The 22,376-nt window shown below is 42.4% G+C and overlaps 1 long non-coding RNA gene across 1 annotated transcript in view; it reads right to left on the bottom strand.

Annotated features, from left to right (window-relative positions):
• Window positions 1–17,827, bottom strand: part of LOC109368904 (uncharacterized) — a 98,008-nt gene extending 80,181 nt beyond the window's left edge. Inside the window, exons 1-2 of the long non-coding RNA XR_014884774.1 lie at window positions 17,654–17,827; window positions 2,036–2,129 (exon numbers count right to left, since the gene is read on the bottom strand). This is a non-coding gene — a long non-coding RNA (uncharacterized LOC109368904). The remainder of the gene's footprint in view (window positions 1–2,035; window positions 2,130–17,653) is intronic.
• Between the last annotated feature and the right edge of the window lie 4,549 nt (window positions 17,828–22,376).

Consider the following 22,376-nt stretch of genomic DNA (forward strand, 5'->3'; position numbering starts at 1 on the left):
GAAAGGCTACAAAAGAACTTGCATCTGCAACTTTGGGAGCTCTCAGTAGCCCCCACAAAAGACACAGTTCTGTAGAAGGAACATCAGGAATCATACAGAAAACAGAAGAACCCAGCCAAAAAAATGTGTTTTCTGGTTCTCAGCAATGAGGCTGGCAAGAGGACATCTCATCCGTGCCCACACCCAACTTCTGCTGCAGTGAAACAGAGGTAAAGGAGCAAGCGCAGTGCCAGATACTGCTTTCCTTACAGGACTGAGCTGAGCCAAGTTCCTCTTTTTCACCGCCCTCAAAAAAAGCCAGCATCCTCCCTACCCTATAGGCAACTGTCACACGATACACATCAGGAAGAATGTAGTAAATAAGAGTGAATGGCTCCATGCAGCATGAATCTGTACAAGATCCATTTTGGAGATTGGTCCTTTATGTTTATCCACGTAGAATCTAAATTGCACTGGGGAAAGGCATCCTGACCACAAAAGAGCCAGACAGTTTTACAGCTAGGACATAACACAATAACCATTTAGCCAGATTAAAGCATACTGAGAGCTGCATCAAATATTGTTTAGAGCACATAAGAACTGCTTTAATATTTAAATGTATCCCATGGCTGGGCTCTTTAGATTTGCTAGATTCACTAAGGCTGCACAGCTATTAGCTTCTACATTTCATCTTCAATTCCTCTTCACAGTAGGAGAAACATAAAAATGAGGGTCACTGCTTGGTCATTTCATTACCCCTGGCAGAGAAATGTGCTTTGCACAAATGAGGAAATATTTTAAATGTAGATTGTTGTAATGTTGGTGCGACAAAATAAAACCGGAGTTAAAAAATAATAATGGTCTTATAATGGCTATTTCGTAGAATAACATTAAAATAATACGCAGAGTAGCAGCAGTCCCCTTATCAAAGGGCCTGATGTATTTTATAGTTGTCATTTAAAAGGTCCATTAGCAAGAGTCCTGGAAACGTATGGCTCAAGGTCACAACCAAACCAAATGAGACTGAACAGTAATTCAAAAACATTAAACTGTTTATAGCTAGAAGTAAAATAAATAAGTACTCGATACACAAGCACACACAAATCTTAGCAGCCAGCTCTCCTAAGAGCCTTCTATTTTTCTGAAAACAGAAACTCAGTGAAAGAAACTGATAATCTACTTAAAAACAAGTGACTGAGATGTCACCTGGGAAACATGTGACTTCTTACCACAAACACAGATCTGGAGCTGAACACAGCACGAACCCAAGGCCAGAGACACTGAGAGCTTAAGGAGGAGGTTTAGCACAGAAAGAATGAGACTCAAGTATTACTCATTAAACATGATTTGTGATGATAAAAACATCATCTTAATAACCCTTAGCTCTATTCTAGGTATCTGAATGAAAGGGACTTGAGTCACTGTCCTTTCTCCTCTCACCAGAGAAGTCAGTGCGAGGCACGTGCCTCTGCTTCACCAACAAAGATGAAATACGTACTACTGCAATGACAGCATCTGAGAGAATCACTTCTGGCACTGAGTGAAAAAAATTGAAATGAGAAACTGAGCATTATATACTGCAAGGCAATGCCTCCCCAGCTCCCTGCTGCTCCCACCCCGAGTGCTGGCTTAGATCCTTGCACTGTCATGGCACCATCCCAGAGGAACAGGACGCATGTCTTATGGTGACTGCACCAGAACTTCTGTGCACGAAGATCACCTCTTCAGTGCAACCAAAGTCACAAAAGCTTGGAAAAGGTTGTTTAAGTGATTTTAATGAGAAATATTTTGGTATAGTCATACAAATATACCAAAACTTTTTCCTAAGAGGTGTGAAATCTTCCCCAGTGCAAGCACTAGTTCCTAAAGATAAACACAAGAAATCTTTTCCAGTCCTATTGCTCCTGCCTGAAAACCATTCTACCAAGCCTGATTTAATATCTCTCACTTTCATAAGTTTCATAAAAATTCCAGAAATAGAAACAAGATTTTGTAACGCAAATGCAGTCAATCACAGAAACTGATTTTGGGGGAAAAAGGCATAAAGTATACTCACTGGCACCTGTAAGTGGAATTGAGCTTGCAGGTAGCTTACACATCTTGCTGACAGCATGTTTTATTGATACCATAGTGATCTTCTGTTTTGTTTCCTAGAAAAGTGTGGATGGAAGAGAAAAAGACATTACAAAAATTGTGCAAATGCTTTGCACCTGGCTGTGTTAAACATAAGGTTGAATGCTGTAAGTGCCTAGAAAGCAGTGGCACATCTCTCTGGAAGCTCCAGGCATGACAGGGGCTGAATGCACATCCAACAAATTATAAGTTACACGAGGGAAAATATTGTTCTGTTAGCACTTATGTTGCAATCCTGCAATAAGTAAATTGCAAAGCAACATAGCTTTGTCTAATGACTATCAGTTGGCCAAAAAGAGCTTAGAGATATGTAACACAGGCAGAAATAAAATGCCACACATCTTGATTTAGCTATGTTGAAAGCATTTCCTCTAATACAGCTTTGTAGTTTCCCACTGAAAACTTTCATCACCACAGCCCTCAGCTCCCATGTATATGACAGTGTAGACACTACAGACAGACCCCTCTGCCTGGTGGGTCTCTTAACTGGGGCTCACATGTTCCACACACACAGGATATGATTCAAAAGTGACATAATACACATTCATACCAGTTTCCCAATTATCCCCTTTCACCACTCATGGAAATGCTTGGCCAATAGAACAAAAACATTATTGCAGTAAACTCATTTTCAAGTTAAATGTCTGGCTCTGTACCCTCCCACCAGTTAGACTACCATGGCAAAACAAAGGTTCCAGTTTTGTCTGATCAAAGGGGGATAAAAGTAGAGTTGAATGAGGTCAGGTACTAAGGGCCATTCAAAGCCACAGCAGCATCACCTCTTCCATTCTTTAGCCTTGATTTAGCTCAAAGCAGGGCCTGCACAAGAAGAGACTGCACTCTCCTCCCTGCAGTTCCATGTTGGAGAGCAAGAAGATAATTCTGACTGCATATAAGGCACAGGCTGCTCTACTCCAGTGCTTGAGTTTACATTTAGGTTATTTGTTTACCCACCAGACTCATCCCTTTCATTTTCCTAGATTTCATAGTGCCTAGAACGCAAGCCACAGACCACAGCTGCCTTTCCCAGGCACACAAGTTGCATGGATTTTCAGATATTTCTAATATCTCCTGATCTATAAGACCAGGTCTCCGTGTTCTTGAATGACATCTCTCAATACATACACTTGATAGGCAGCTTAGAAGAAGCAAGACTTGTCTGCCAAATGAGCTTCAAAAAGGATAGGGTGAAAGCAAAAACACAACTAGAGAGCAAACACTTTGCTAAACCTTGATAGCACACTGTTTACCAACAGCAAATGAGATTAAGAAAAAAAGATTTATGCAAATATTCCTAATTTAATAACTATGATCAGATATGGCTTTGTTTCTTCCATGTAATTTGTGTAATACACAAAGTACTAGGACTCTTTTCCACTATGGGAAATGAGAATTATTAAACATTGCACTGAAAAGCAAAGGAATGTGTTTATTGACATGAAAAACAATCCTGCGGATACAAAAGCTTTTGTATGTTAATTGCATAATGTCAATGCAATTTAGAAAGTGGTTGCAGAAGGAAAGAATTCCTTTCCAAAACAGAGGTGGCTTTTCCTCATCTACCAGCTCAATTCAAGACTGCATCTTGAAAGTATTTATGGCTGTGTTCTCATCAGTGACACTGGGTCAGAACCCAAAAACATCCTTACTTCATAGTGATGTGGTTACTTGCTAGGAGGCATAAAGGAAGTGAAGGATTTCCTCTAGTTTTATTGCTGAATGCTCAAAATGTTTCCTGGGGTAAACAACACCAGAGCCATCTGCATTTTCTCTTTTTTTTTTTCCCCAATTTTGGAAACAAAAGGAGAATAGAGGTAGCAACTAGTGAATGGAAAAATACAGGTCTAGAGCTATGTAATGAAAAAACATCATCCTCTGAAAGAGGGAGGGGAACAACCACACATCTTTCACTGATATATAAACTCAGCAGTGTTGGAAGCCTTTCAACACTATGCCTCCGATCTTCTGTCCCACTGCATACAGAAGAGAAATATAGAATGTGATTCAGCTGCCTGCTCATTAGAGAGGCTTCAGCAAATCAGATTTTGGACTGGCAAATGAAGGACCTTCTTAAATCTTTAAGCACAGCCTGTTGATTTAGTGCTCCAGAAAAAAAAAAAAGCTTTCCAGCTCTCACAGATAGTTGAATAAAACTTATAATGCAAGCATGAGCATATTTACCAAATGAAGTGGATGCATTTATCCCAAACCTCTTCTGTAAGGAGTGCAAACCCCTCTAGGCTCAGAGCAGATACCATCAGCATGAGTTGCACTAAGTTAGAATAGATGACATGTTTTACAAAGACAAATGAGAGCAGAACATTGCACAGCATACCATGGGGTACTTCCTCACGAGCACCATTTGGAGAGCCACTGCTTGTAAAATCTCAAGACATTTTAACTAATACATGTAATCCCTTGTCACGGTGTGGCTGCCAATCTCTCCTCTAGCCTCCAACAATGAGGCACATCTAGTCATGCTCACAAGGATCTCTCCCTTCCTAAAGTCTCCCCTTATGAGATGTTCCACAGCTCTTCCCAGGAGCATGACCATCTTCATCAGCTCTTCTCTAGAAAACCTAAACACAGCATTGGCAAGTGGGGGAGGAAAAGGAATCAGAAGAGCAAAAATGAAACCTAATGACTGAGCAGAAAAGTTTGCTGCATTGAAAAAATGCAGGAAATCTTACAGTTAAATGACTTATCTGGAAGCCTTATTACAGCTGTACAGCAAAGGACAAGGAATGCAAGTGATGCCTTGCAGTACTATGCAGGAAAACAATGCCCTTTGTATTAATATAAATATTAACACCACTGAGGGGCTGTGTTTCTCTGCAGCACTGGTGGGACTGTTAGAAAGAGACCATCCACATCTGAAGGTACTGCATGGTCTTAGAAGAGGCTGAAAGATCAGAGACTGGTAAGGAAACTGCCACCAAAGTGGTTTAAAAGCTGGTGAGGAGGAGCTGCTTCCAGTGAGAAATTGGATGGGCAGGATTTGTTAAGCTTATCAAAGGGAAGACCAAGGTGACTTGATTACAGGGTATTAAGCACCTCTATGCAGAGAAAATACCAGTCATAAAGGACTCTTTAATCTAGCAGAAAAAGGCTTAACAAGAACCCGTGGCTGAGAGCTAAAGCCAGACAACTTCAAACAGAAAGCATGGCTCAGATTTTAAGTCAAGCAAACCAGCAGAGAACGCAGCAGATCCCCCAAATCATCTTGAAAAATGCTACACAGCTGCCTCCATTCTTAGCAAGGGCCAGCACTGCTGACACCATCCTCTCCACACACAGCACTGTGTAATATATGCTATGAAAGGAGGAAAGGACTCAGTGCCCCTTATTTGCCTGCAAACCAGCCACTGGTTCAGCTATGCTCCTCTTGGCCATCCCAGTGAGAGGTATGGAGCAAAAAACACAGAACAGCAAAGACTCCAGGGAATAGGAAAACTGGATTGCAACTATTTCACCAAAGAAGCCAAAGTCAGTATTCATCAAAGAAAATACAAACTTACTACAACTTATTTTCACTGCAGAGCAAAACTCAAACATTACTCAAAAAAGATTTAAAGACAAGTTCTTGGCTACCGTTTCATAAAACTTCTGGAATTTTAGTAATGTTTGGGATTCTTCCTCATGTTCAACTAATTATTTCTATTTCCTGTTTTCTTTGGAATCACTGTTCTGCATTGTTGGAATCTGAAATATTATTTCATGGGACATTATTGCATTTGTTCATACCACAAATTCAAGAGACGCTGGATTCCTTTTGCTCTACTGCTCCAACTTTGAAAAAGCATTTCCTATCTCCATCAAATATTAACACTCTTCCCCAAAATAAGCGTGAAAGCTTCAAACCTGTATAAAAAGGCATAATCACTAAAACACTGCTGTCCGTTTAAAGTAAAAAATTAAAAAAATGAGTGGCTTTCATTTTCAAATGCAAAATAATGTTGTTGACAGCATTAAAAAGTTCCATTTTGTCACAGAGCCAGTTTCTGTTCAAAAAACAAGGATGAAAGATTATTTTTCTCAGTGGAGCTGCTTGCCTGATTCTGTGCTTCGCTAATTCAATGGAGAAAAAAATTATTATATGGCCAGTTCATACATTCATCTCCTTCATGTGAAAAGAAACGAAACTCTTTGTACTGATGCAAATAATTGGGAAATTGCAAGGGATTTTTTAATCTAAATTTGCTACAGATCAAGTGACCAGTCTAAGATCAGACAAGCAATTCTTCTTATATTGGATATATATCTATATAGATAGATAGATACAGATATATACACGCATATAAACAAAATATTTGGGTTGAGAAAGTATTGCCTTTTAGTTTAGTGCTTTCATATCCATAAAGGGATGAAGCCACAGACAGTCGGGACATAAACATACTTCAGCTCTTCTGTATGTTATTTCGTACAGCAGCTTGAATACAGATTTCCCTTAGGAAAACCCAGAATTCTGCATGGGAATCCCCCTTTTTAGGCACTTCCCTCTCCCTAATGAGAGTCAAACTGTAATTTGCAGATGAGTGCATTGTAGTCTTTGTCTCCTCCTCTTATTCAGGAAGGTTCTTTGCTTTCTTGCTATTGAGTCCTTTTCTCCCTGTACCACTCCTATTCTCATCGTTAATGGTTGATAAATAGCTAATGAGTGGAATGGCCATTAGGACCTCCCTTTCCATCTGGGCTGCATGCTATTTTACAGGCCCTGCTAGATCTTTATTAGATTTGGGTGCAGATTATTGATTTAGGTAGATGAGGTCGTTGTAACCTCATCTCGCAGAGAAAGGAAGCAGGGGAAACCAAATGTAATTCAGCTGTTATTTTCTGTACCAGTGCAAGCCAGTGGAGGAGAAAAGAAAAAGTTCAAATGAAACCAAAGAATGCCCATTAAAAATAATAATAACTGACCTTATACCAAAGGCAATACTTCTATGGACACTTGAAAGCTGAGATAGGTACAGAGTTTGAGCTTTCTGCAGATAAGTACTACAGAACAGATAGTAGGCACTAGTAAAGAGATAACGTTAATAGAATACCAGACTATTCCTAGGGCAATCTGACATCTATTTATAGAATTTGAGCACTCCAAGACACAGCAGTGGCTTAACAAAAGGACAACTTTCCTTAAGTTATTTTTATTTCAGTTAAATGGCCATATCAGCACCTACAGACCTAATACAGCCAAGCTCAGACTGCATTAAGCACTTTCTAACATCCTATCAGAGACAACTTAAGCACTGAAAACTTCCAGAAAGTCTGACTTTTGGGGCCAGGCCCTCTAGAAGACTTCAGCACACTGAAGTCTTAGCGCTTACAATTCCATGGCTGTAAACGAGAGCTCACACAGGTTCAAAGTGAGACTGTATTAACACCCAGAAACCAGGAGAGGCTTTAGAAAATGAATAACTACATTGACATTGTAACACAATGGAAAGGACAACAGTGACAGCAAAGTAGCAAAAATCCTAGGCTGCAGCAAGTGAGGACTTGCCCAAATGCAAGGGCCATAGGTGTAGAAACAAAGGAAAGAAGCTGCTTACCTTCAGAAAACCTCAAATACACAGGGATCTCCAGCAAAATACCCTCACCTCCACTGCCAACACTTAAATGAGGGCTAGCAGGGGGTGGATCCTGACTCCAGCCCTTCCAGTCACTCAGCTGCACTGCATGCACCTGAGCTCCCCTGGGTTGGCCCAGGTGCTCAATCACCGCTTCAAGCTGTGACTTAGCATTTCCGCTACAGATACATACAACAGTTGTGTACATTTTTACCTGAAGCTCAGTCCACATGCAGGAAGGCATGAGCCAAGGTATACAGAACCGATAGTGCTGCTATGCTCATCATGACTCACTGCTGGCTATGTGCTTTCTGCTCTTTTCCTAGGGTTATCTGGCTGGCCCTGCTCTTCCCGGCTCCATGGTTCAGTCCATCCCTGTAAACTCAAAACAGGTGTGATCCCAATCTAAGCACCTGCTTCTGAGCTACAGTTGCCAAGCCCAGCTCACCATAACTTTGGGTATTCTGATCCAGCCTCCTGAGTTCTAAGAGAGCATCTTTCTTCCTTATCCGTTCTGGGGAATGTAACCGAAAGTGGCAAATTCCACTAGCAGCAGAGCATTCAGTCAAATCCACAAAGGACTTGTGTATTGTGTGCCTAATCCTTGGGCATTTGGAGATTCCCACCCTAAAGCCAAGTGAAGGAATATGAATTTCAAGACTGTTGGTAATATCCATGAGTTGTCACATTACACTAAGTTCCTTTCCCTTCACATGACACCCAATTGTTGTGGAACCCCAAAATCACTGAGCATGGGAGGGGGTTTGGGTTGCTTGAGCACACTGAACTCTAGATTTTGCTCAGCTTGTAAGGCTACACAAGTCATTCTGTCCTATTGACCTGATGAGTTTGGATACCCAGAAAGTTAACAGGAAGGCAGCAAGGCCCTCTCCACAGTGCCACAGCAATTACCAACAAGAAGACTTGGCAGCCAGTAGTGTCAGACCCAGACCCAGTATGATGTATTTAGTCCTTCATTTTAACTGATATGGCCAATGCCAGAGTCAGTGTTTGCTTACGTCTTCTCCTCAGATGGCTGGCACTAAAAGCTCAGCCCATCAGCATTTGATAACAGTCACATAGATGCCTAGTTAAGAAGGTGGGAAAAGACTGTAAAGGAAAAGATTTTACATGTTTGACCTAGTAAAGTTCCTTCTTCAAGCTCCACTCCCTCATCCAAGCTTAAGCCTAGTTCTCTCTCATTGGACTTCACTGCTGCCACAGCCAGAATTTCCTTTTTGCCTCATTAACCATAGCAGCAGAGTGTTGCTTTTAGGCTTTGCTAACACTTCTTTCCTTCTCCCCATCCATAATGGTCCATCAGACATCATCATGCTCCAATGAGAAAATAATGAAGAAAAATGTGCATTCAACAGAGTTTGCTTAGACCACTTGCTTTGCTACTTTCCATTCTGCTCTTTGTTAATTCCTGAAACATCTCTGCTAGGCAGCATATACTTTGCAGCATGAAGTGAAAACAACAGCAAACACTACTAGTATTTGCTGTGGAAATACACTGTTCTCCTTTCCTACCTTCAGATGATATATTTCAGGTAGTATAGTGAAAGGACAAAGGATAATAGCTTTAAAATAAAAGAAGGCAGATTCAGATTAGACATTAGGAGAAAATTCTCTACAGGGTGGACGTGTACATGCACACAGAGTTAAGGGCTCCTCTGTCACTTACCAGCAGCTGTGGCAGCTACAGAAAGATTCAAAGTCTGATTTGTGCTTTGGAAGAGATACACCATATAGTTACCCACCAATGCAGATGGCTTACCCCCTTTCCATCGCCTTTTCAGCCAGAGATATATTTGAATCACTGCTGCCAAGAAAGCAGTGACATTTCAAAGTAGCCATACACAGATTAACCAGAATTTATGTTGACTCCAAAGTAGTCAGTATAAGCTGATCTTAAAGACTCAGAAGCCCCAGGCCCCATGCTGGCATTTATTTGGCAGCAAATGGAGAGAGATTGGTATCTCATGTTCTCATTCCTTGCTATGAGGTAACTCACTGGCTTGCTGCTTGGCCCAGGTTCAAAACCAGTGTCATATGCAACACATTTCTAAATTGTACTTGTGGCCACTGGGTCTGTGGATGCACCTCTGACTGTTGATCAAAATATCTTTTTTCCTCAAGAGTTTCAAACTGGAGTAAATGAGAGTGATCATCTCACAACAGGAACCAGTAGGTCCTCCCTAATTCAGAGATTGTGTTCCATATCCCTGTCCATCATCATTAGACACCTTATCCTCCAATGCGCAGGTAGTTTTCAACTTCAACCCAAGGACACGTGGGAATCCTAGGATGATTCTGCAAAGGGTAATTAAGTAAAAAGAGTCTACTGTTACTGGGCTTAAACTAGCTCCACATGCTCGCAGAAAAAACTTTTTAAATAAAAAATAAAGGGGTTTCTGAAGATATTTACAGCACAAAAGAATTCCTTTTCTAAGATGGACAGAAGTCGGTTAGAGAGACTTTCTGGCCCCAAGACCCTTTCCTGAAAACAGCAGAACTTTCCTGGGGAGTGCTGGTACATGTGTGCACAGAGCATCCGATGCTCCCTGCTATACTGACCTGTCAGATCTTCAGCCTTTTACTACTGGATTTTGATCTTCACCAAAAACCAGACAGTAGAGTTTTGAGTCTGACTCTTAACTTGTACCCACACAGAGAGCATGCCAACAGGGACAGGGATGGTAAAGTTCATCACAGCTGCAGATATACTTTTCAGGGACAAAGGAGTCCAGTTCTGACAAGCAGGCTGACATGGTGGAGAGGGGAGGTCTCCAGGTGGTGTCACACAGGAGGCTGCAGAAGGCTGACACAATGCTCCTTCAGCTCATTAACTCTTTCATTTCTTGCTTACCTCATCCAACATCATCATATACGTATTATACACACAACTCCATCTCACCCACCCCTTCCCAATGGGTCTCAGGCTACAAAGGTTCATATTTAACATTTCAGAAACCCTAAGCCCCATCCACGTTCCCCTGGAACGAGCTGCAGAACATATTTCCAAGCTCACTTGTACCCTACACATTTACTTAGTACACTCCTGCAGCAATCCCACTGTCATTATTTAAGGCAGATCAAACCTTAAAATATCTGTAAAGTGCAGTTCCCGTGCACTTTTGATCCACAGTAATGGATGTAAGGAGCCCACCTGGATCTGTGGCTGTTATAAAGCAGATGTTGATGACAAGCCTTCAGTTCAGATTTACTGCTGTGTTTGTCTAAAGAGCACAGTCCTGGGACCCCACATCTCTGCAACCCAAACTCCCACCTGAGGCAGGACCTGATCTCTGACAGGTGTTGGGACTTCTCCTCCCTGAGCTCCTGCTGATGAATGTTCCACTGCTTCACCAGAAAGCCCTTTCTGTTTCCTTCTGTTGAATCCCGCAGAACACACTCTATCTATCAGCTATTTTACATGAAGGATCCCTATGTTAGAATTGCTTTAGGAATCAAACCTCTTTATGTTAAGAAGCAGCAAACAATATTGTACAAATTTAAGTGTTTAATTAGGAAATGACAGTACCTAAAACCATTAAATTTTCCTATACAAGCTCAACCCAAAGGAAGGAAAATTAGATATCAAAAAGCCAGTGAATTGAAAAGTAAACATGAGAAAAGTTCTTTCCTAAAAACAGTGCTCACAAAATTGAAAACACACTAGCTTGGAAACTGTAAAACGATATCACTCATCAAATGCAACAACGCACATTTGTCCTGAAGAGAAGACACACGTCTTGCTACATGCATCCAGTCTAAACTCCGTTAAAGACTGGTCAAAAATAAATAAGGTAAATATCATTTGCATTTATTATACGAATTAGAAGAGCTCACCAGATGGGGAGCTCTCCTCCAGCAGAGCTGTTGTTTTCAAAGACAGAAAGGCACGAGCACAACCCAGCTGTTCGGGCCTGCGATGTTCCTATTCCCAGAAAACCATCGCCCCTGGCTTTCCCCTGTAATCACTTAGTGCTAATACCCTGGGTTAGTCTGTGGAAAAGTCACATTCTGAGAGATCACCCTTGTGAACAGCTGCACTCATGAGACAAAACGTCACCACTCCAAGCTGTCAGCCCATTCATCTCCAGCAAAAGTCAACCGGGCCATAAATTGGGAGTCCTTTATCTCAGGACAGCAGACCGAGCTGGGTTTAATTGCTGAGCTATGCTAATGAGCCTTGTTTGTGACACAAGGTGCTTCGTGGTGGCTCTGTGTGAAAACATGGAATTGTAACCCCCCCCGAGGGCACACACAATCAGCTTAAAAACACTGCCGTCTGGATACAGAAAAGAAATCATGTAACGGTCCCATCAGCATGGCACATTATCAAAGGCATCATTAACAGCTGCTTCGTGGAATGGCAGGAGGCTCTCCTGGGTGAGCTCAGTTCATTTTGTTTCTATTCTGTCCTCTCTTCGGTTTTCCTGAATCATGAGCTCTATAAACATCACTGTCAAATCATCTAAAGGGAACAAAAACATACCAGGGATTTAGCCATTCCTAGCAGATAAGGTCTGCCTCTGTTTTAAAAAGGGGGAGAAAAAAAAGCCAAGCAAAACAAAATATACCCAGGGAAAAGCAAACAGACAAAAGAACAGCAGCAAAATTGTTTCTCTCCAACTTGTTGAGACAAAATCTACTGCAGCTCAAATTTCACTCTGTTCCTTTTGGATTAGGTGCAGTATTTTAACATCCACATTTAGGAAAAGAATAGCCCAGGTGGACACAAGGCCACAAGATTTCTTGTTCAGATAATATCAGCTGTTTCTTTTGCTCTATTAACGATGGGGTTGGTGGTAGCTCTTTGAATCATACCATCATTGGAAAGACCAGTAAGGTTATGTAGTCCAACTATCAACCCACGACTTTGCTTGAAACAGAAAATCTGAGCCATGTTTCAGTGGGGAAGGCCAGTATTTAGCATCATTAATAATCAAGAGTACTTAAATATGGCATTACTATTCTTATTGTGCTACCCAGGGACTTGTGACAGGCCTTGCAGACCCCATGTGTTATGCACTGTACAAATATCCATCTCCCCAGCCTCTGTGCTCGTTAAACCCAGGGCCCCAACCTTGCATATGCTTACACACTTGAGCAACTACCAACATCGCATGGCCCTACTGAAATCAACACCACTGATGAATGAATGAAATCGGTAATTACCCATGTGCTTAATCATTTGCAGAACTGGGGGCTAAGTGCTCCATTTTTAGCTTTTAGCTTCAAAATATTAGTTCTAATCTAGTGTGCCTCACTTCGTGCTCAGTCCCACAAGGAACAACACAGTCTGGCCTAATTAAGCAAAGAACTTAACGTAGTGTTTAAGCATTTAAGCAAACCCACTGGCTGAATTCTGTGTTGCTTTGCTTAGCATGCTTGGCTCCTTGCAGGACTGGACCTCAGCACAGGCACTGGGAGTAATGTACCACCAAGAGGGGACCGGGGCTCTGCTGGGTGCACAGGGTGCTGGGCACACTGGGACTTCCTTGGCTCTCATTCAGCTCATGGAGATAGCACAGTGGGTAAGCCAGGAGATCTGGCAGAGCTGGGGATCCTCCACTGGGTCAGCGCTCCTCCACTTTTCTGTCTCTTTTTTTTTGCCAGGCTGAGGATCCTGGGAGAGAGCTTGCCCCTCCCAGTGTGTGGAGCTCCCCCAGGGCCTGGGATGGGTAGGGTGAAGCTTTCAATAGTAGCTTGATTCTAACAAACATTAATTTTAGGCACTTTAGAACGCAAAATAATCATAACACCCTTCCTGGGGAAAAAATCCCCCTGGACCTGTGTAAAATTAGCAGCATGCTGGCTGTCCCACTTTTGCTCCTGCTATGTGGGGCAGCCTGGCTTATTAATGTACTGGACTTGTTCAAACATCCTTAGCTTTCCCCCTTGCAAGGGGACCCCAGGGAGTCAGCCTGCTTCTCCTGGCAGTCTGAGGATGAACCTACTCACTGTGACGGCCAAAGCCTCCTGCACACTTCCCTGAGAAGGCAGCAGAAGGACAAGTCAAGCACTGATGGAGAAGCTGCAGGCTGAGGCACATTTTCCTGGCATGGGAGACCCACAGCAATGAGAGCTGTGGGACAGAGGACAGCACAGAGTCCTCAGAAGGAGAAGATAAGCTGTGGGTGCCCCATAGCTTGCACTGGCAGTGAGAACAGAGTTCAGAGGCTGTCCCTCTGCCTCTAGCAGACAGACAGGCACATGCACACACCAGGAAACAAAGCACAGCTTCATAGGAATAATCAGCAAAAGCACCAGTGGTCACCATAATGCACTATTAATACAAAGTATATGGCCTCTACCCAGGAGCTCTGAGGAGATCAGTCCTTTGAGAGCTGTTATCTGCCCAAGTGAAAACTTCCTGTAATGTCTCCCTGTGGTGAGGTAACTTCAGAGTTACTGTGAGATTCCTTCCAGCATGAAAAGGAAATCTTGGCAAACATGCAACATCCAAGAAGCAATAGGAGGAGAAAAGAGGAGGGAACCCCCAAGTCACATCCACAAGTGATGACTGCTTGTGTTAGAGAATTGTTCAAGAAGATTAAACATCCCCTTAAGGAACAAAGACCTCTGAAATAAACTTTTTTGTAATGTCACTTTCCCTGCTCATTCCAAACTATAATCTGCTCCAAAAATTACTTTCTCATCTACAGTTCACCATGCATGTTATGAGTCTGATCCTGAGTCAGTTCTCCTGTTAAATACTGACATAACAGTGTGCCTTAAACAAGAGTAGCAGTTAAACTTCTCTTGCCCCATGCAGCAAAGCCCCAGGAGCTAAGCATAAGTGACAAATTTATTTCAACAAACAGGAATCAGCCAGCTCTTTTTCTCTGTACAGCTTTTTCTCCCCAGTGGGACATCAAGTTGTTGTGTTGGGTTTTTTTGATTTTTTGGAGGTTTTTTGTTTTGTTTTTTTTTTTTTTCCACATTATTCCATTTAAGTGCTTGTGCATATTTATTAATAGAGAAAAAAAAACAAGCGAACAATGAGCTACTCAAGGGAGGCTGAAATCCTGCATTGAGCAGTGAATCAGAGGAGAAAATCCACTTAGCAAAATGCTCAATTTAAGACATGTTCCTTTCATACTTGAGTTATTTTTCTCTGCACCCCTAACTTAATTAGAATCCTGGTGACACATCTGTCCTGCATCCATACACCACACACAGCTGTGCTCAGTATCCCTGCGCTGTGCATCCCAATCCATTGCTGTGATATGAACAGAGAGTGACCACAGCCAGCTCCACCAACGTGCTGGGAAGCAAAGAAACCTTGAGACAAACATCCCTTATTGCGGGGAGGCCTGAATCTGACTGTAAATGAGCCAATGTAAAATGAGAACTATGCAAAGTTGTTGCTGCTAAGTAGATGATACTGAGACAATTCTGACCCTCCATCATGTACCCTGTAAGCACAGGTGCATGCAAGGTTGCAAAGATCTCCCAGGCTGATGGGCACAACCTCCTTGCAGCTACTGGAGAGGGGCAGAGATCGTTATCACAGTTTATCATTCAGCTTGTGACAGCTCTTGAGCACTATGCTAGGTGCTGCTGACAAACTAATCAGAAAGACAGTTGCTGGCATAAAGAAATATACACACAAAGCAGATAAAACCATGAGTATAGTTCCCAAAGCAGTGACAAACAGATCCACACAGCTGGTCTTAAAAAGGAAGTCAGAAGAAAGCAAGCTGCACCATGAAGATGTGCTAGCTCAGGGATCTAGACAGGGAAAGTACACGTTGCTCACTTGCTATTGAAAGTAAGATGAAAAAGAATTTTTATGGACCAGCTCATCACTTACCATAACCACCCAGCTTTGGCAGTTGACACCTAAACTCCTGTTATCTGGGGATGGCAAAGTTCCCTGGAGATAGCAGAGGTCAAGTGTATTTTATTCATTTACTGTTTCCGGATGGGATTGTTGTTTACCAGCTGTGTGCTCTGCAGTTTCATCTCTCTCTTGGCTTTGCTTAAATTTCCCAAAAGCTGAGCCAGTGGGAGGCTGCTGCTGGTTTCAGAGAGCTGGGACAGTCTCTGATGTTGTCATAGCCCCATGCTAACCCAAGCACCAAACCCCTCTGTTTACAGTATTGCTGTTTCTATGTTCAGTCAAACGAGATTAGCTGATTTCAGGCAGTGCTTAATGAAAGCTGAGTTTTTCAGTGCCAACATTTTGCCTTTCCAGCCTCAAGCAAAGGCTGGAAGGTCAGCCTGGCATTCAGTCTGCAGCATGTGACCATTTAATGAGAGAGGTCTATGAACTATAGCACTAATGCAGAGTCACAAAAGCTGCAGCCCAATGTGACTTGCTTCACTATAGTGGAAGGATTTTTCTGTGAATTAAAGCCCAGGACAAGGGAAGCAAACCTATTTATGGCTCTTTCACAGCCCCAGTATGTGACTATGGACAGATTCTGTAACCACTTCCCACCTTTGGAGTCTCCTACCATAAAAGGAGATAGAAATGCTCTTTCTCACAGGAGGATGCAGTGGGTTCAGGTGCTAGTGGAATGAATGGCACAGTAATGCTTGTGAAATATAAAGACTAAAATGGAGAGAGCCCTGCTGTGCTAGCTTTTAAAGCCTGAATGTAATAGCTGGATCGCAGAGGGCTTTTGGTTCTTCCCGCAGCACCTGCAACAAATGTAGCTTCATTGTTTCCCTGCACACTGCCATCTTGCCCAACTACAAGCTGCCTGGAAAACATCAGGCAGGCAGAACAAGCAAGCAGCAGCTGCTGCAGATAGTGTGGGATGATGTCAATAAGCATGCTGCACCCACACAGAGCCCAAGGGACAGGCACTCTTTGCATTGCCTACTGAACACTGGCATCTTGCACAGAGGAGCAAAAGGCTCTTCGCTCCTGAGCAGCCTGCCCAAGCTGCCCCTGCTTGGGGCCAGGGATGGATGAGGCAATATCCTTTCACCCGTTCTGTGGTTCACATTGGCTCAGTGGGACTCTGGGCAGAGCAGGGAAGGAGCTCGGGAAGAGTGAGACTCAGCTCTCACCACTGCAACTCTGCACGTGGGTTAAAGACAGGCATATGCCTGGGGGCTGTGGAAATTCCTGGGAGGCCTCATCAGCTAGAAAATGTGCAGGACATTTTCCATATAGGAAATGCCACAGCCAATGAAATAAATGGGAGCTCTTCTGTTTATTTCTGTGGGCTTTAGTTTAAGCTCTAACACACCTGATACATAGAAATATACCCAAGTAGCCTGCACTTCTCACCAGAGTGTGGCAAACATTACTTCTTGCACTAGAGCATCTCTCCTCAAAGATACTATGCCTCTCAGCTGGATGCTAAATTTGAACAAAAGGCTATGAAATCGGGCCACAGTGCCCAGAGGAGCGTGGATCCCCCCTTGGATACCAGTTGCCAAGTCTAATGTCATCTACTCTTCACCATCTCTCCTTCGAATCCTCCCCAGTCTGAGGATCACTGTTCCCTGCCATGGTGCCACTGCCAGACTGCATCCACCTTATGCTGCCTACCCAAGCCCTTTTGCACTGTCACCTTGGTGCTGAACATTTACACCATAAATCTACACTCTCCTCTTCAGTAAAGTTTGTTGACAGTTCTGCTCCATATAAAACAACCAGCTCTAACCACAGTCTTGTCAAATCCCATCTTACCATGTGAGTGTCCGGTGAGGTTATTATCTTGAAGATCATAATGAGAATGAAATTACAGCCTTGGGAGGAGGCAGAAAGTCCCTATGCTCCAGGGACTTAATACAAGGTTGAGCAGATGTGGCCAGGTTTTCAATTCCTCCCTCCCACAGGCTTTCTACTGGATGTGTATACATGTCTTTGGCCCTTTAAGCATGAGAAAGAAATATATTGGAGACACTGAGATGCTTGCATACCGGCACAATAGGAAAAGTGTCTTCTTCCCATTTTCCTTCATGATTTGCATATATATAGTACAGAGCACTGCACTTACACTACAGATGCTGAACCACAGCCGCAGGGATTTCCTCACAACAGAGAGCCTGCAAACTCTTCCACTCCAGTCGGATGAGTAGCATCAGGCCTCCCTCGATGCCACCAATTCTCCTGGCAGTTTGTGTCACCTTTATCAGATTTGCCACTGAAAAAAAAAAAAGGCAACAGTGAAATAAGATTTTCTCTCCACTGCTGCCAGGAGAAAGCCACAAATAAACAAGAAGACAAAGTGAGAAGCTAAGCAGAAATTGGTAAAGGCAATAAAGCAATCAGGCTAAGGAGGATATGGTGGCTGGAGCGTGGTGGAGAGAGTTAGTTTATTCTTATCTCTTTCCCTCACCGTGGTAAAGGGATCGCCCCAGTTGGTGGCAGATAAAACACTATCAAGTGGCTTTTTCGCCTGAGTGTCCTTCTAAATAATTTGTTCACTTTTGTCAGTAGGGCATGATTGCTGCCTTCAGCTGATGGACAAAACCTGGCATTTTGCACTGTGAGGAGCAGGGCAGACCTGCCATCTTGCGTTGCCATGGAAACAATGAGTGCGGCCTGCAGCTGGGGACGCACCCGCTGCCCCACAGGCACCCCAGTGCTCTGTAGGGTGAGGGGAAGCCAACCCATACCTTCCTATTTCACACTCCTTTTTTAACAAATTTCTCTAGGACTCCAGATCAGCCCTGCTAGGTGCCATGAGTTGGTTTTGGCTACAAATGTGATACATTGATGTGAAAAAACAGGATTTCCACTGGGTGACAGGCTTGTGGTCACCCTGTGGTGACAACTCCAGCTCTTTTACCATAGCCACACATCCAACCTATGTGTGACAGTCTACAGCTGCCATAACTGAATGTCATAATTTGCAGAAAGTTTGCCTTAAGCCAGCCTGCTGCTTAAGTGACCAGACCCAGAGCAGTGAATGCAGGCAGCCATGCCCCACCATGCTGCCTTTCTTCATTTCTAAACATGGGCTGATTTCTGACCTCCAGCTGCTCAGCAGGCTTCCCCTGCTGCCGTTTCCATGGAACTCATTTTGTTACAATAAGATAAAAATATGCCTGATCTCCTCCTAGCATGTTAGCAATCAGCAAAGGAAAGCAACAGGAGCACATCCAGGAAAATAGCATTGCTGTTTTCCAAAGATATTAAAAAAAAGTCACACAAAAATGTCCATATTAAACATGCAAAAAGTCTAGCCCACAGTATCTTCTCTTAGTGTGAAGATTATTTTATGAAGCATACAATCTCATTCAAGTAGACATCCCAATAGATGCAGCTCTCTGCAACACAGACACTACTGCTAGTGAACAGGGGTACAAAACCTGCCCTAAGATGACAGTTCAGGCAGTACTTAATAAACACCCAAAGATTCAGGTGCAGAGGAAAACAGTCACCACCTCCTACACAATCCTGCACAGACTGTTGTTTAATTCTGGAATTTACACAGATTCTTCACATATTGAAGTATCAACAGCTGTCCTTTGGTCTCACCAGCAAAACTGGTTTAGTATAAGTGAAAGTCTCCATGATTGCAATCACAGGAGTCTCAACAGCAAGATAGAATTTAAGACCAATTAATTAAATTCCTAGTTGCTTCATTCTATCAAAACGGAGACCCTCGTGTATTATTATATTTGAAAGCACCTTGAGCATGTTTCCATCCCAGAGCCATGACGGTTTGTGACATAGCTGCAAGCTGCAGCAACAAAACAGCTACTTTGTCCACAGGTAATGGTGAGAATAAGGGTTCCTGCCATTTGTTAAAACTCTTTTAATAATAAACAACTCTGTCCTAGAAGAGGTTTCATTTCACTTTTTGTTTCCTGTTGAGTGGAACCTCTCTAATTCTCATTCTCCCTCTTGAAGACTTTCTCGTTTCACTGGCATTCCTCCACACCTAAATGATGGCTTCAATCAAAGTGACTACCTAAAACCACCTGGGTTCTGCACCAGTGAGTACATGTTGTGCGTGTTGACGTGTTCATGAGGAATAGCCCACCACCTCTGGAGCTGGTTGCACATCTCAGTAGAAAGCAGCAAGATTTTTTAAATTTCTCAGTTTCTGGACAATATCAGAAACGTTGAAATGAACACATTAAAGTGTTATATTTCAAGACGGATGAGACCCCGTCTCTATAGTTCTGACAGCTACGGTTGCTGAAACTACACTAAGAAGCATTTTCAACTAACCATAAGTTTTTAAAACTGCTGTTCAAATGCTGATGAATGCCAGATGTATTAAACACTACAGTTTCAGCAAAAGCTTACAAGTATATTGTTTTCAAAGGAATACAGTTAGATTACAATACACATTTAATATGTACGTAGTTTCTCAAGAGCATTGTAAATTTAAAGAAAAATTCAACCAAATCTCTATGCTGTTCATTTTTTATTGTCATTGTTATTTTATAACCTTGAATAAAATTAGTTTAATGATATTAGCTTTCAGTAGCTGTCGGTTTCAGTTTTTACAACGTTATGGGTGTTAAATTTAGAGGAAAGTTGCTTATTACCTTTGGAAACAATTGTGTCTATTCACATTCTCTTCTTTTTCTGTTGGAAGAACGTTCATGTTACTCTCAGAAGCTGTAGTTATTTGGTACCAAGACAAAACTGCCAAGAAAATCAAGGTGACACCTCCAGAAGTCTGCAGGGCAGAGGAATCTTCCCACAACTAAACATACCAGCGGACAAGTATTTTATGCTTTCCTCAGATGCTTTTAGGAACAAAATTTTAGATGTCAAGAACTGTGAAATTACTGGAAAAACTGTAACAAATAGACATTTATAAAAAAAAAAAAAGAAAGAAAGAAAGAAAGAAAAAAAAAAAGTAAGCAATATAATGCCAAGAGAGAGCCCCCAACCTGGGGGTCTCCCCTCCTTCCTTATACCAGAGAAAACACCAGAAGCATGTATGACACTCACTCTTCCACAGTGCGAAGTTACGATTATGGTTTTGTCATTTTCACCCCTTAAACTTGCATAGTAAGACAAAAAAGTGAAATACATTGTCAGCACAGCACTTAATGTCTCAATTGCCTTAATGATATGATTATAATAAATGGCAAATGATTATAATAAATAAAGATGAAGTTAGCAGGAGTTTTCCTATTACTTTCAGCGGTATCAGAATTTCATGAACTTGACTTTTGAATCCGAGGGCAAGCTTGAGATGTGCATTTGCATTTGTGCATATGCATTTTCATCTGAAGATTGGCCTATAACATCAATTTTTCTGCCTGTTCAGGAGACGGCATTTAAACATTTTTAAATTAGACTTTCTCTGTGTCTCATCTCTATGCTCTCACTGGCCTCTCCTGGCTCTGCTTTTACTCTCAGTGCCTTAAAGCAATGGTTTTTCCTCACCTCTTTCCACAGCAGACAAATTCATTTCCTCATCACCAGTCTTGTCCACCATCACCATGCATGTCTTTGGTTTCTGACATACCAATAAAGTCTTGAAACTCAAACATAGCTACATCTCCATCTAGCACTGACTGTACCTTTGGAAATCTTGTTTTTTTTTTTTTTCCCTTGAAAGTTTCATACAAAGAAAAAAATCCGTGAAACTAGATTATAACTTAATTTAGGTAATCTTCTATTGAAATACAAAACACCCACTCAGAATTCTTCCCAGCAGCCCAACAGCTGTGGTAAAACAGCAGTGCATAAACACCAGGTGTATGTTTACGGAAAGCACGTCCTACTAAATTAGTGTATTGTCCTTTAACTGCAAGATGATGAAGTGCAATGACATCTGATCTAACATAAATGCAACAAAATGCTAAAAGGCACTGAAGTTAGTACGCTTCACCAACTGAGAAACTAGAGCAGTGCAAAAAACTAACCTGGTACCTGAAAACCAGCTAACATCTCAAATTACAACCATAAACAAGGAATCATCACTCTGTAGTTTCCAAGATGCTCCATAGTGATTCTAAGCTCAACACTGTAACATCTTTACTGGAAGAAAACGTGAAACCATGCTCTACTAAAGTTGCAAATGACACAACACTGAGCAATAACAAAGGAAGAGGGTTTGTCACCACCACTGGGACCTGCAGTCCTGTTTTGGTGCAGCTGCATTGAACTGCCCAGCCCCATGTGAAAGAGGTAGGGCTCTGGTCTGGGAATTGTTGATGGTATAGCCAAACTGATAAGCCAGGCACAAGCACGACCACCACAGATGCAGAACCAGGGTTAAGGATGCTGTATTAACTCTGCCTGGTAGGGCCCTGTGTGTCCTCCCATGGTCTTTTTGGGGTGTGGAGCAGCCTCTGCTGAGCCATCTTGCTGCTGAACTGCCTTTCCGGGGAGCAGGGACATGCCTGGCATGGTTCTCATCCTGACTTTCATGGCCTCAAAGAAAACTAAAAATTTCCTTTCCCAGAACCTTACCAGAGATACAGATCTTCTGGTTCACAGTTTAACATCCTGGGCAAATACAAATGCTGAAAAGCTACAGGCATAAGACACCATTAAGACACCAGAAACATGTGAATACTGAAAGCTTTGCATGGAATTTCAGTTTGTGCCCTTATTTTTTAAAGTTGGCAACTGATAAGGAGGGGCCTTTGAAGGGAAATATCACACTTCAGTATCCACCCACTACAAGCTCCTGTCAGAAACAAGATGCCAAGCCAGATGTATCTTTGGTCTGAATCTATTTTTATTCTCTTATTCAGTCACACACAATATTTGAGCGTAGTACCATAGCAAAACACTCA

This window comes from Meleagris gallopavo, chromosome 8, assembly GCF_905368555.1.
Source record: "Meleagris gallopavo chromosome 8, MGAL_WU_HG_1.1, whole genome shotgun sequence".
Lineage (NCBI taxonomy): Eukaryota > Metazoa > Chordata > Aves > Galliformes > Phasianidae > Meleagris > Meleagris gallopavo.